The 15515-nt window shown below is 46.9% G+C and overlaps 1 protein-coding gene across 1 annotated transcript in view; it reads left to right on the top strand.

Moving 5' to 3' along the window:
• The first annotated feature begins 257 nt into the window (after positions 1 to 257).
• The window catches only part of ST3GAL3 (ST3 beta-galactoside alpha-2,3-sialyltransferase 3), a 369636-nt gene continuing 354378 nt past the window's right edge, over positions 258 to 15515 (top strand). The window contains exon 1 of the mRNA XM_039483725.1: positions 258 to 333. The gene's annotated coding sequence lies outside the window, so the exon portion shown is untranslated. The remainder of the gene's footprint in view (positions 334 to 15515) is intronic.

Genomic DNA, 15515 nt, shown 5'->3' with positions numbered 1-15515 from the left:
TCCCAGCTGGTGAAGTGGAAAGGCTGAAGCGATCCCTTTTGCACTGCAGCTGGGCAGTTCCTGTAGCTGCAGCTCTTGCTGGGCTCCAGAGGGTCGGTGGGATAATCTTTCTGCCTTGGATTAGCAATTTCTTTCTCGCTCAGCTGCCAGGGTAACAGATACAGCAGCATGACTTCAGTCAGCCCACTCCTGGAGCTATTTTTAGGTCTGCCTGTGCTGATGAACAGGAGATGAAATGACAATCTCTCTCTGAGCCCCTTTCACCGCCCGTGCACCAGGATTACAAACTGGAGGTTGGCTGCCTGTTGCCAAGAGGGAAGCTCTGGAGTCCAGGTGAGGCTGGGACATGACAGTTTGGGCACGAGAAGGGACGCTCCTGATCTGGAAAGGAAGAACAAGCTGTAATAGCAACGTTATCTGCCATAGCTCTACTGCATGTGTTTGCGCGGCAGAAATGCCCAACGGTGCAGTGTCTGTTCTATCATTATGGAAGGTTTCTGGTGCCAGTGAGTCAGAGGAGGGAAATCCAGCTGTGTAATGCGTGTGGTTTGAGTGTGTCTTATGGTGTCTGGTATTAATTAGAGCTGATCACATAACACACACAGTGGTTTGCAAATATTGTTGGGGTTAAATGTGGTGAGTTCTCGCTGCTGCTAGTTGTGGGGACGTGGGGTTTGCTACTCATGGTGGCTGCAGCTTGGAGGGGAGCGTTTGTGAATCCCCGAGGTTTCACAGAGTCTGTCACCGGTGACTGTTTTCTCGGAAGTGCTTGTGTGAAACTGTTTGGCATTCTCCTTTTTAAAGAGTCCTGCAGTGAGCAGACACCATACCATGTGATTTACATGTGGCTAACCGCACGCTACCAATAGCCAAGGGCACGTAGTCAAAGTGAGGAGTTCTTGGACATTCCTTAGGGGGCTGTTTGTCCTGGGAAGGCTTCCAGGCCTCAGACCCATGCAAATATTAAATTCCCCTCTAGGGGTTGGGTAAAGTCCAAGCACTTCCCTCCTGGCTGCCTCTGAAGTTGGAGGAACATGGGTAGTCTGGGCAGCTGTCGGCAGTCATTGCCAGCTCTCCTCGATTGTGGGCACAATAACCAAGGCCTCTCCTCAGGGAACTAAAGGCCTCCAGGGAAACCGTTTGCTCTGGAGGGCCCGTGTGCAGTTTGGAACAATCCCCATTTTACAAATGCCAATTCATCCTGTAATAAACCAGAGGGAGACAGAAAGGGTGCAGAGGCAGTGCGAGAAAGCAGGCCAGGTGAGATGGTTACTGGATCTGTTCAAAGGATGTTAAAGGCCTGGCCCAGACATCACTCCGTCGGCTTTGCTTTCCATCTCCTAACACGGGTCAATGTGCCACATGCCCATTGGCAGTGTACAGACAGCTCAGAGGGAGCCATGCTATTAGGAGAAGCAGACATGTCCATTTTCTTTCCTTGGCGCAGAGTATGCTGCCCAGGTACTGTGTTCTATTCCAGGATGAGGCTGTCCACCTGGGGGGGCAGTGGGCAAGGATGCAATGCTGGACACAGAGTTTAGATATCCAGGTGAGAGAGAGAGAGAGAGAGGGAGCAAATCCTGTCCCCCTGCTACATGCATAGTCCTGGCGACAGAGGAACCTGTGTGGTGCTGAGGACAGCAGAGCAGAGGTAGGACTTGAGAAACTTTCTCAGGGTGCCTTGCAGCTCAGAAATGAGCTAAGTGGAGTGGATTTTTGTTCACAGCAGGGACTATATTGCTGCCCTTCGGGGATCAGGTGTATTTCTGGGGAGGGGGAGGGGATATTCTATAGAGCCCAGCCCTGTTCACTGCGGTATTTAAGCACTGTCTAAGAATGCTCTGAGACGTGATTTACATGTGCCAGATGTGACATGTCCCTTCTCTCCCCATGGGCAGAATTCTATGTGTAACGTGGGATGTTGCTTTGGTTTTATCAATTAGACGTACATGCTGCTCTGTGTTTATATCCGTGAAGGCTGGTCGGAGAAGTGCCTGGCACAGGGAGCAGTAGGTGGGGAGTTTTGAGGAGCTTCTTCAGGTCTGGGGGAGCTCATTCCGTGATCTGGGACAGGCCCCAAGAAAGCACTGTCTGCCACACAGACAAGCTTTACCCTTGTGTTAGACAGTCCTGTTGTGCCTGACAATATTGAAAAATTGGAAGGGATTCAAAGAAGAGCTATGAGGATGATTTAACGTCTGGAAAACCTGCTCTGCAGTGAGAGATGAAAGGAGCTGAATCTATTTAGTACATTCAAGAGAAGGTTCAATGGTGGCTTGACCAAAGTCTGTTGTTGTCAGTTGCTGGCTGTGTGTGTTCTCTCTGCGTGCTGCACTGGCTGTGGCCAGAGAGCCCGCACAGCAGGCTCCAATCCAGCTGCCCCAAAGACCACAGACTCGGTTTCTGTAACGAAGGCACTCGGCCAGGTTTGTTGCCCATGCAGCATGCTCATAGATCCCCGGATCAATGTCTATACATGCACATGTGACAATGGACGCAGCTCCGTGAATGCTGGGACTTTCCATTCCCCCCTTGGCCAGACAAAGACACCCCCTCGGACACCCCTCTTTACACCTCAACACAAACAAGTTACGCATTGCCCCGCTGATGTGCTTAGTTACCACCCTTCGCCTTGTACATGTTGGTTCGATCAAAATATCTCTATCCAGCACGCTGGCATCCTGACCTTATCTCTAAGGGGGTCGGTGTGTCCTTGTATCATCTTCAGGGAGTGTTTACACACCATAACCTTCATTCGGGGTGTTCTGGTGCCACCTTCTGGACTGTGTTCACGGGAATCCTTAGCACCTAGGAGTGCTTGTCTGCAAGGCCAGCCCTGCTCTTGCCAAGTTCATGTATTGGTCAGTGACCCTGCAAGCAGGCATCTGCTTTGTAACGGGCAGGACCTGACTTTAGTTTGGCGCGTGGGCCTTACACCAGGCCCTTATACTCGGCCTCAAGTCTCAGGCTCTTTCTACTACATCTCAGAGAGAGCCCCTTAATCTAGCAGACAAGGCCAAACAAGATCCAGTGGCGGGACATGGAAGATAGCCAGATTCAGACGGGAAATAAAGCCCAAATGTTTAACAGTGAGAGCAAGTATTCGTTGGAATGACTGACCGATGGACGGGGTGGATTCTCTGTCACTTTGTCTTTAAATCAAGACTGTTTCTAAAACCTATGCTGTGGCTCCATTACAAATTTCTGAGATCAGCGAAAGAATCACTGGATCAGGTTTGATGGCCTGTGCTTTGCAAGAGGCCAGACTAGATTAAAATAGTGGTTCCTTGAAAACATTAGAATGGCCACATGGGGTCAGACCAATGGTCCATAAAGCTCAGTATCTTCTCTCCGACAGTGGCCAGTGCCAGATGCTTCAGAGGGAATGAACAGAACAATCGTCCAGTCAGAGGTTTAGGGACACTTACAGCATGGGATTCCATTCCTGGTCATGTTGGCTAATAGCCATTGATGGACCTATCATCCATGAATTTATCTAGTTCTTTTTAGAACCCTGTTATAGTCTTGGCCTTCACAACATCCCCTGGCAAGGAGTTCCACAGGTTGACTCTGCATCGTGTGAAGAAATACTTCCTTTTGTTTGTTTTAAACTTGCTGCCTGGTTCTTGTGTTATGAGAAGAAGTAAATAACACTTCCTTATTCACTTTCTCCACACCAGTCATTATTTTATAGACATCTATCATATCCCCTGCTTAGTTGTCTCTCTTCTAAACTGAACAGTCCCAGTCTTTTAAATCTCTCCTCATATGGAAGCTGTTCCATACCCCTGATCTTTTGTATTGCTCTTCTCTGTACTTTTTAGAATTCTAATGTAAGCAGAGTCTGAATGAGCTCTCTTGACATCTAGTGGTGAGCTGTGGAAAAGGACTTTAGGAGTTGATCTTGTTTGCATGGGCTCACCTACCCTGCCTAGGTGCTCAGCATGATGGGATTGCTTGCCCAAATGGTCACTTTCGGCTGGGATGGGATCCCCAATCTCCTCGTTATTGAGGCAGAAGTAATACTCTTGGCACGGCGAGTGGCTGGCGGAGAGGCCTGGCGAGTGAGTGCCCGAGCAGTGGAGCGAGTAGGGTGCCTCTTTACCCCCCCCCCCGACCCAGGATGGGAGGTGAACTCAGCAGATGAATCTCTGAACTGTGGGGCTGCACTGACCAAGGACAGTGAGTGGGGTGCAGAGAAAGGATGGGCCCACTAAGGGGACTTTTGGGTTGCTGGACTTAAGAACCTGAGGGGAAACAGACGGTGCCCAACTTATTTGGTGGTGGGTTTTTTACTCATAGTTTATCAACCCTGTTTGTGGTGTTTCCCCAAATTAATGCCATTATTTCCCTCCTTTTATTAAATGTGTTTTTGTGCTACACTCAGTCTCTGTGCTTGTGAGAGGGGAAGTGTTGCCTCTCAGAGGTGCCCAGGGGTGGTGTGTAATTGTCCCAGGTCACTGGGTGGGGGTTCGAGCCGGTTTTGCATTGTATTGTTGAAACGGAACCCCTGGATACTGAACCCAGCCCTTGTTGCTGCCAACTCTGACTGGCAGAAGGGTCACACTAATGTGTCTCTTCTGACATAGGGCAACCAGAACTGCACGCAGTATTTAAGATGTGGGCGTACTGTGGATTTATATAGAGGCAATATGCTATTTTCTGTCTCATTATCCGTTTCCTAACGGTTCCTAACATTTTTGGCTGTTGCTGCACACTGAGCAGACCTTTTCAGAGAACTATCCACAATGACTCCAAGATCTTTCTTGAGTGGTAACAGCTAATTTATTCCCCTTCATTTTGTATGTATAGTTGGGATTATGTTTTCCCCTGGGCATTATTTTGCCCTTATCAACTTTGAATTTTATCTGCCATCTTGTTGCTCTGTTGCCCAGATTTGTGAGATCCCTTGGTAATGCTCTGCCGTCTGCTTTGGGCTTTTGTACTGGCTGCAAACTTTGCCTCCTCATTGTTTGCCCCCTTTTCCAGATCATTTATGAATATGTTGAACAGCACCGGTCCCAGTACAGATCCTTGGGGGACCCCCCTATTTACCTCTCTCCGTTCTGAGAACTGGCCATTTCTGCCTGCCCTTTGTTACCTGTCTTTTAACCAGTTACTGATCCATGAGAGGACCTTCCCTCTTATCCCTCAACTGCTTACTTAGCATAAGAGCCTTTGGTGAGGAACCTTGTCCAAGGCTTTGTGAAAGTCCAAGTACCCTATATCCACTGGATCCCCCTTGTCCACATTTGCTGACCCCTCAAAGAATTCTAGTAGATTGGTGAGGCGTGATTTCCTTTACAAAAGCCACGTTAACTCTTCCCCAACATATCCTGTTCATCTGTGTGTCTGATAATTCTGTTCTTTACTGTAGTTTTAACCAATTTGCCTGGTACTGAAGTTAGGCTTTTGGGCCTGTAATTGCCAGGATCGCCTCTGGTGCCTTTTTAAAAATCAGCGTCACATTAGCTACACTCCAGTCATCTGGTATACAGGCTGATTGAAGCAATAGGTTGTATGAGACAGCTAGTAGTACGACAATTTCATATTTGAGTTCCTTCGGAACTCTTGGGTGATACCATCTGGCCCTGGTAACTTGTCGCTGTTTAATGTATCATTTTATTTCAAAATTTCCTCTATTGACACCTCAATCTGGGACAGTTCCTCAGATTTGTTACCTAAAAATAATGGTTCAGGTTTGGGCATCTCCCTCACATCCTCTGCAGTGAAGATGAATGCAAAAAATCCATTGAGCTTCTCCACAATAGCCTTGGGTGCTCCTTTAGCACCTCGATTGTCCAGTGGCCCCTCTGGTGGTTTGGTGGCTTCCTACCTCTGATGTACTTAAAATTAGTTTTGGTCTTTACATCCATGAATCCTTATGTTAATTCTCACCTTGGATCTGGAATTTTCATCTGCGCACACTGGACTACAAGAGAGAAGTGGCTTTGGTGAGGAAGGAGTATTTCAGGTGGCTGAAGGTTTCAGTTCTTTCCCAGTGCAGTGTCTGTGGTTGGCAGGGTAAGGCTGTTGGTGGAGATGACTGTGATGTTTTGATTCTGTATCTTCTTGTTTTGACCTTTGCCTTCCCAGCAAACTTAACTCTGCCCCCTTCACATGTGGGTTACACCAGGTGATCCTGTAACCCTGGGCAAGATCCTATCCCATGGATGTGGGTCATGGACATTAGATAATATATGGAGATACACCTATCGCAGAGAGCTGGAAGGGACCCTGAAAGGTCATTGAGTCCAGCCCCTGCCTTCACTAGCAGGACCAAGGACTGGTTTTGCCCCAGATCCCTAAGTGGCCCCCTCAAGGATTGAACTCACAACCCTGGGCTTAGCAGGCCAATGCTCAAACCACTCCCCCCCATGGGCTCTGTTATTGCCTGAGTTAGCAAGACTTGCCTAACTAGCTGTGCCGCTGACCTTGAGTGGAGCCTCTCTCTCGCCTCTGGCCATGTGCAGAGCTGGGGGGACTGGTGGAGTTTGGGGTTCCCTCTTTCCCAGGCTGCAGCTCAGGCATGTTGATACCGGAGTGCTCACCAAAACGTGTGGCTGCTGGGCAGTCAAATGTGGAGTGAGTGAGTGCTGATTGTTTGAGTGGCTGCAGGGCCACTGATCTCCCCGCTGTGCCTGGGACAGTGATAGTCCCTGAGCAGACTCCACTTGCGCAGAGATCAGCTTCCACTCCCTCCCCAGGGGAACGGTAATCGCTGGCACTGATGTGCGTGTCCTCACTGCACTGCTGAGTGCGGAGACCAAGAAACCTTCCCCTCTAAGTGCCCTACTGTGCCAGCTGCAGCTCGTTAGCATCCCTCCCCCACTTGGTGAGGCCCAGTCCAGAAGGCAGATGTCAGAGGGGAATTAGCAGGGGAGGCACATTCCTGTACCGTGCAGTGTGTCTTTGGAGCTGGCTCCTGCCAGACACTCAGCTGGTAGTGACCAGCGCAATGCGAGCAGCAAACGAACCTGACATGGTAGGTGATGGAACAGCAGTGGCACCCTCCCCTGGTGAGGGAGGGGCGCACCACTCGTGAGTTGTTGTGGCCACCATTCCACATACACCCCCTGGGTCTAGGTCTCTCCTCCAACAACCCAGCAATCCCGTCTTGTGTTGCAGTGAGAGCCCCAGCCCCAGGTATTCCGGAGGGACATGCCAGGTCGACATCGGAAGAAGTTTGCAAGTATAACGATCCCGACAACCCCTCTGTGCAGAGAACAGCTTATACCAGTGATAGAAGGGTTCTGTGGGAACAGCTTATGGCAGTTTGGGTATAAAATAAGTGACACTGGTGACACCTGTGCAATGGCCCTTTACGGGAATTCTTTGGACATCCCACCTGTGACTGATCAGCCGATGTGGTGAGACAGGGATGGGTTGATAACTTGAACTCACCTCGTGCTCATAAAAATCAGCACGCAGCACAGGCGAGTGGGATCGCTGTAGAGTGTAGGAAGGATCTTGAAGGAGTCCCTGTGGCTGCCAGGTGTGTGGCCTGCAGGAAGCAGCAGGTTTAAAACAAATAAAAGGAAGTTCTTCTTCACGCATAAGCCCGCACCGGGGCGGAAGAAGAGGGCTATCCCCTCTAATTCCCTAACTACTATGCTATACAACTAACTATACAACTTTAACAAGAAATCTAACAAACTATTAACAACTATATACACTAAAACTATTGAGAACGCTAGGGCTGTGGAGGTAAGGGAGCACTCCACTGTTCCTACTAGCCGTCACGGGCGGAAAGAAGGAACTGAGGAGCGGGCGGGCCGGCTGGGGTATATATCTAGCGCCATAGCGGCGCCACTCCAGGGGGCGCCCAACCGGCCCGCCGGAGTTGCTAGGGTAAAAATGTTCCGAAGAACCGTGCACGCGCGGCGCACACACCTAACTGGAATGGATTGGAGCAACACATCTCGAAGAACACCAGTTACTACAGGTGAGTAACCGTCTTTTATTTGATATCACATTTGTCTCAGTGGGTCTTCTCTGGCCTCACTGCCTGTGATCCTTTGAAGGGTCAAAATCCATGGTGAAGAGCAGCAGGTCTAATTGTGGTGTCCTGCCCTGCTTTGACTGGCTCTAGAACTGTGCCGAGTGCTTTCCGGAGTGGGGATGTCTGCTCCCTGGGCCTTACCATAACCTCACTGGGATTTGGCCAACCTTGGTTCCACTGGCCAGGTCCAGCTCATGAGCCCTGCAGAGCAGCCCTTGTTCCTTTTGCTGCAGCCTCTGGAGGGGGCCCCAGCTGAGATGCTGTCCTCTGAGAAACACCTGAATTGGAGAAATTGGCAGCAACATGTGAAAGGGATCATCAGAAAGAGGTATGAAAAGGAACAGCTACTGCAGTCTCTCTGCCAACATGTCCTCTAGTTCAGGGGTTCTCAACCAGGGGTACGTGTACCCCTGGGGGTACACAGAGGTCTTCCAGGGGGTACATCAACTCATCTAGATATATGCCTAGTTTTACAACAGGCTACATAAAAAGCACTAACTAACTAAGTCAGTACAAACTAAAATGTCATACAGACAATGACTTGTTTATATGCTCTATGAAATGTAAGGACAATAGTTATATTCCAGTTGATTTATTTTATAATGATATGGTAAAAATGAGAAAGTCAGCAATTTGTCAGTACTAGTGGGCTGTGACACTTGTATTTTTATGTCTGATTTTTGTAAGCAAGTAGATTTTAAGTGAGGTGCAACTTGGGGCACGCAAGACGCATCAGACTCCTGAAAGGGGTACAGTCGTCTGGAAAGGTTGAGAGCCACTGCTCTAGTTGTCTCATGTCCACACCCATCCTGGTGGGCTGAATTCTCCTGGAACGTCCTGCCCTAGCGCTACTGGCCAAAGAGTTTTCCTCTCTCCTCCTTGTTTGTGTCATTTAGTAGATTTTGAAAATCTCACTTCTCTTCTGAGATACCAGATGTGTGTCTAGGAGATGGGAGAACCCACAATGTCTGCAGAGGGAGACCACGCTTGCGTAACCAAAGTGCTCTGCAGAGCAGATACAGTGCAGGAAATAGAAGGGCTGTCTTCCTCGTGATGCCCTGGCAAAGAGCCTCACGCTCCAGATCCGTTTCTAGGTGATAGTGTGCACATGTTGGTGATAGTGTCAGACACCAAAGATTAAAGCGCAGGGCAGAGAATTAACCTACTCGCGCCTACTGGGAACTGTACTAAGATCACCAGCTCATTTGACACAGGTTGTTGATCAGCTGTCAGATAGTGACCAAAAGTTGTTACCGCTGATTTAGATCTGATTTGTATTTCCACTTAGAAGGAAAGAGCTCCATATCCCATTACCATCCCCTGAGCCGTCCAGCTCAATGACCTGGATTCAGCAAGTGCTGAGCTTGCAGTGCGCAAAGTTCCACTTACAGCAGGGTTCTCAAACTGAGGGTTGGAACCCCTCGGGGGGACACAAGGTTATTGCATGGGGGGTTGTGAGCTGTCAGCCTCCACCCCAAACCCTGCTTTGCCTCCAGCCTTTATAATGGTGTTAAATATATAAAGAAGTGTTTTTATTTATGGGGGAGGGGGGTAGTCACACTCAGAGGCTCGCTATGTGAAAGGGGTCACCAGTACAATAGTGTGAGAAACACTGACTTATAGTATGTCTCTGTCACTGGCTTGCCGTACAATGATTGGCAGTTCTCTGAGTCTCACTTCCCCACCCTCCAGGGGGTGCTGAGGTTCAGTGAGTTAATGTTTGCAAAGTCTGTTGAGATCCTGAGTAGATGCTGGAAAAGAAGCTGTAATGTTATTTCTACTGACAGTAGCAAAGGAAAGGGGGGGGTAAAAGGTGTGTGGGTGTGTGTGTGTGTGTGTGTGGGTGTGTGTGTGTGTGGTGGCACTCTGCATTACACCATAACTTGTTTCTGAATTATCGATAACTCGGAACCAGAGGATACTGAATGCTTAGGCAGCAGTGTGCTCACAAACCAAGCCCAGGCAGGTGTATGGGTGGGGGGCTGCTACAGACCACTAACTCAAACCAGAGAACAGAAGTTGCTCCTTAAACATCTATATGTAATGTGTGGAAAGAATAATATCATTGTTATGAGGGTTTCAATTTGGCAGACACAGGTGGGAGGTTTCATGCAGCTAGCAGTAAAACAGCTTTCTAAAATGTGTAGATGATTTTCTAATACAGAAGGTATTGCCACCAACATCATGATGGATAAAGATGAATTAATCAACAGGTGGTTGACTAGGGACCAGTGATCATGACATGATTACGTTCAATAAGGGCAAACAGAAAACAGTCTCAGACAGTAATATATATGCTTGATGCTTCAAAAAGGCTAATTTCCCAAAGCCGAGGAAAAGTATGAATGCAATTGATTGGGAGGTAAAATTTAGTTAGAAAAATGTGAAAGAAAATTGGGACTTCTTTAAGATGAGTTTATTAGAGGGCAAAAAACCCCGATTCCACACTCAGGAAAGAGGACAACTTTGGTTTAAAACCCATCCTGGTTCAGTGGCAAAGTGAAGGCAGCACTTCAGAAACAAAAATGCAATATATAAAAAATGGGGGGTGGGAATAGAAATCAATATATACATTTGAAGTAATGAAGTGTAGAAAACTGATAGGGGAAGCTAAAGACATCAGGAAAAATCCATGGCTGGCAGGGATGAGGACAATAAGGAGTTTAAGTGTATTAGGAAATAAATAAATTTTAACAATGGTATATGTCTATTTCTAGATGGAGATGGTAATATTGTCTACAGTGGTGCAGAAAAGTGTTCAATAAATACTTCTGCTCTCTGTTTGGAAGGATGATGTACTCGTATGAGAATAAGGAAGTACTTTCCAGTCCATTAGTAACTAAGGAGAATGTTAAACAATGTCTGCTAGGGATAAACATTGTAAAATCAGCAGGCCTGTGCAACTTGCATCCAAGAGTTCTAAAAGAGTTGGCAGAGGAGTTCTCTGGCCCACTGATAATTTTTAATAAATCTTGGAATAATGGGGAAATTTCAGAAGACTGGAATAGTGCAAATAGGATGACTTGGGTAAGGCCAGTTATCCTAACATCAATGCTGGGCAAAATAATGGAAAAGCTAATACAGGGTTAAATTGATAAAGAAATAAAGGTTAGGCATATAATTAATGCCAGTCTAGACGGTTCCTAACATTCTGTTCGCTTTTTTGACTGCCACTGCACAGTGAGTGGATAGTTCTGTAAAAACATCCATGATGACTCCAAGATCTTTAGCTGTTTTCACTCAAGAATTTAGACCCCATCATTTTATACATATAGCTGGGATTATGTTTTCCAATGTGCATTACTTTGCATTTATCAACACTGAATTTCATCAGACGTTTTGTTGCCCAGTCGCCCAGTTTTGTGAGATCCCTTTGTAACTCTTTGCAGTCAGCTTCAGATTTAACTATCTTGAGTAGTTTTGTATCGTCTGCAAACTTTGCCACCTTACTGTTTATCCCCCCTTTTCCAGATCTTTTATGAATATGTTGAACAGCACTGGTCCCAGTACAGATCCTTGGGGAACTCTGTTACTCACCTCTCTCCACTGTGAAAACTGACCATTTATTCCCACTCTTTGTTTCCTATCTTTTAACCAGTTACTGATCCATGAGAGGTCCTTCCCTCTTATCCCATGACTACTAACTTTGCTTAAGAGCCTTTGGTGAGGGCCATTGTCAAAGGCTTTCTGAAAGTCCAAATACACTATATCCGCTGGATCACCCTTGTCCACATGCCTGTTGACACCTTCAAAGAATTCTAGTAGATTGGTGAGGCATGATTTCCCTTTACAAAAGCTGTGTTGACTCTTCCACAACATATCATGTTCACCTGTGTCTCTGATAATTCTTTTGTTTACTACAGTTTCACTCAATTTGCCTGGTAGTGAAGTTAGGCGTCCTGGCATGTAGTTGCTAGATCACTTCTGGAGCCCTTTTTAAAAACAGCATCACATTAGCTACACTCCAGTTATCTGGTACAGAGCCTGATTTAAGTTATAGGTTATATAGCACAGTTAGTAGTTCCGCAATTTCACAGTGGAGTTCCTTCAGAACTCTTGGGTGATACCATCTGGTCCTGGTAAATTAAACAGTAATAAGTCATCAGTTTGTTCCACAACCTCCTCTATTGACACCTCAGTCTGGTACAGTTGCTCAGTTTTATCAGTTAGGAGTAGGAGCAGGGAAGTGATTTTACCTCTTTATAAGACATGGGTGAGACCAGTCCTGGAATACTGTGTCCAGTGCTGGTGTCCACATTTTAAAAAGATGTCAAAAAATTGGAGAGGGTGAAGGAAAGAGCCACAGAATGACTGGAGAGTTGGAGAAAATGCCTGACAGTGAGAGACTTAAAGAGCTCAATTAGTTTAGCTGATCAAAATTAAGCTTGAAAGATGGTTTGCTTACAGTGTGTAAGTACCTTCACAGGGAGACAATATGGGGCACTAAATAGCACTACTGGAGTAAGTGATACCAAGAACCAATGGCTGGAAGCTGAAGCTAGATAACTTCAACTTAGAAACAAGGCATACATTTTTAATAGTGTGGGTGATTAACCACTGGAACAAACTACCAAGGGAAGTGGTAGATTCTCCATCTCCTGGTGTCTTAAAATTAAGACTGAGTGCTTTTCTGGAAGATATGATTTAATCAAAATGCAAATTCTTATGATCAATACAGGCATAACTGGTTGAAATTTAATAGCCTGCGTTACTCAGGAAGTCAGAGTAGACAATCTAATGTTCCCTTCTGGCTCTAAAATTTCTGAATCTATAAAGGATTCTGGGAAGCACAGTCTGGCAAGACGCTGCCATTCTTAGCTGGTTGGTTCAAGTTCCAGGTATTTACCAGGCGGGGCAATAGTAACAGGGACTTTCTTCCCTGTAGCAACTGCAGGTGGCAGAATTTATCACCTAAGGTTTGATCATTATAACTTGTCATTCATATGGAACCCGTTTGTATTACTGTATTTTTATTGCAATAGTGTCTAGTGGCCTCCACCAGAGCAGGGTCCCATTGTGCCAGTGTGACTGAGACACCAATGAGAGGGGGAGGGGGACGGACAGGGTATGTCTACACTACAGCTGCGAGCGGGCCGCCCCAGGTGAACAGCCGTGCTAACTTCACTCAAACTAGCAAACTAAAAATAGCAGCGTGGACATTGTGACACGAGTGGCATCTTTGTCTAGCCACTTGAGCTCGGACACGGGGGTTTGGGCAGCTTGGACTTGGGTGGCTGCCCATGCCTCAATGTCTGCACTGCTATTTTTAGCATGGTAGTGCAGACAAAGCTAGTGTCTCTCTCTCTCCCTGGGCTGGGTCCTGTAGACATACACAATAATACCAGCATGTTTTAGCCCAGATTATCTAAGAATTGTTAATGCAGTCAGTAGCAATTCATCACAATTTGTATCCAGTCATGGGGATTTGCATTGCCTGTGCTTGGGGAGCTATATCAAATTCCGTGATAGCTATCTGATTCATTAACACCTACGTTAGCGTGTGAGGCTTCAGTGAAAGTATTGGCAAGAGAGCTTGTGTGATGCAGAATGGCCCAGGTGAGAGGGAATCCAGCAGAGTGATTTATATGTTTGGCAACCAGCATGAACAGGCAGGAAGCGACATTTTCATTCTGGGACAATTTACTGCAGAGAAGAGAGACACAAATGTCACAGGCTTTTACATTCTCCTAGCAATGGAAACATGCTCCTGCCCTGCTGATATGCTGCTCTTACAGGCAGCCTACTGCATCTTCTGAGTTAACGATTGTACCTACCATATTGTGCATCTCTTGCATCTGAAGAAGTGGGTATTCACCCACGAAAGCTCATGCTGCAGAACGTCTGTTAGTCTATAAGGTGCCACAGGATTCTTTGTTGCTTTTACCATATTGTGGTACTGCTAAGAGTCCTCAGTCTGGCTGGGGGATTTGCTTTGCCGGGGTAGGTACTGGACAAGCACAAGGGCAGATGCAATCCCTACCCCAAGGAGTTTACAGCCTCCTCTTTAGGAATGGCAGGAGCATTTTCATAGGCTAGGACTGATTGACAATCCCTGCCCTTTCACTTGGTCACTTTGAACTGAAGAACTCCACAGAATTCTGGAAAAGAGGGAGGGCAATATGTTGAGATTTAATTATTCCCCAGCTGTTCATCTTCTAGCAAGATCCAGCTTGACATCTGCTTGAGAATGTGTAAGCTATGCAGGGTCATGTTCATACTAAAGCCCTGGTATATGAGCTAAATTACTCCACTAATCATTGCCCTAATTCATCTCATGGTGATTAGACAGCTGCCTGCAGAGGGATGGCAGTACCTGTTTTCCATGGGTGCACAGTGCTTGCCTCCTCAGATTTTCAGTTTGGGTGCTTTCACCTGATACTGTGGAGTAGTGTTTTCAGAGGAACAAACCAGAGGCTGACTAACAAGCCAGAACCTTGTCATTATTGTCTTAACTATCTAGATTCTTGCTTCTCTGGCCCTTTGTCAAAACCAGGTCATCTGCTCTGCCTGGAGACCAGGTGGTTTAATTTTATAGACTCCTAGACTTTAAGGTCAGAAGAGACCATCATGAACATCTATCTAGTCTAACCCCCTGCACATGGCTCATTGCACAGAACCTCACCCACTCAGCCCTGTAATTGACCCCAACCTCTTCCTGCGTTACTGAAGTCCTCAAGTCATAGTTTAAAGAGGTCAAGTTACAGAGAGAACCTGCAAGTGATCTGTGCCCTATGCTGCAGAGGAAGGCGAACCCCCCCAACCCCCTCAGTCTCTGCCAATCTGAGCTGGGAGAAAATTCCTTCCCAACCCCAAATATAGTGATCAGTTAGACCCACTAGCCAGACACCTGGGAAAGAATTCTCTGTAGTAACCCAGAGCCCTCCACATCTAGTGTCCCATCAGCGGCCATTGGAGATACTTGCTGCTAGTGTAACCCACACACCACCTGGCTGCGGTGTTCTGTTCCATCTAGTGGCACCGAGACCACTTGGAGATTGAGTCTGGTACAGCCTAGGCGAATAGCCACATGGCTTTTAGCTCATGCAGTGCAGGCTCATGCATTTAGCTCCAGAGGTCCTCGGTTCAATCCAGCCGATGACCAGGGTCTGTCAGTGTTACACTATCAGTCGTAGATTGGCTACCTGCCATTGTAGGCAGTCCCTCATACCATCCGCTCCATAAACTTGCTCAGTCCTGAAGCCAGTTAATTTTTTTCACCCCACTGCTCCCCTTGGGAGGCTGTTGCAGAACTTTTCTGGTGGTTAGAAACCTTTGCCTAATTTCAAGCTCAAACTTGCTGATGGCCAGTTTATATCCATTTGTTCTTGTGTCCACACTGGCACTTAACTTAAATAACTCCTTTCTCCTTGGTATTCATCTCTCAGTGTATTCATAGGTAGCAATCATCTCCTCTCAGCCTTCGTTTGGTTAGGCTAAACAACCCAAGCTGTTTGAGTCTCCTCTCATAAGGTAGGTTTTCCATTCCATGTAGTAGCTCTAGTTTTCACTGCAC

This window comes from Mauremys reevesii, linkage group 8 (assembly GCF_016161935.1).
Source record: "Mauremys reevesii isolate NIE-2019 linkage group 8, ASM1616193v1, whole genome shotgun sequence".
NCBI lineage: Eukaryota > Metazoa > Chordata > Testudines > Geoemydidae > Mauremys > Mauremys reevesii.
This window is presented reverse-complemented; position numbering and strand designations above follow the sequence as displayed.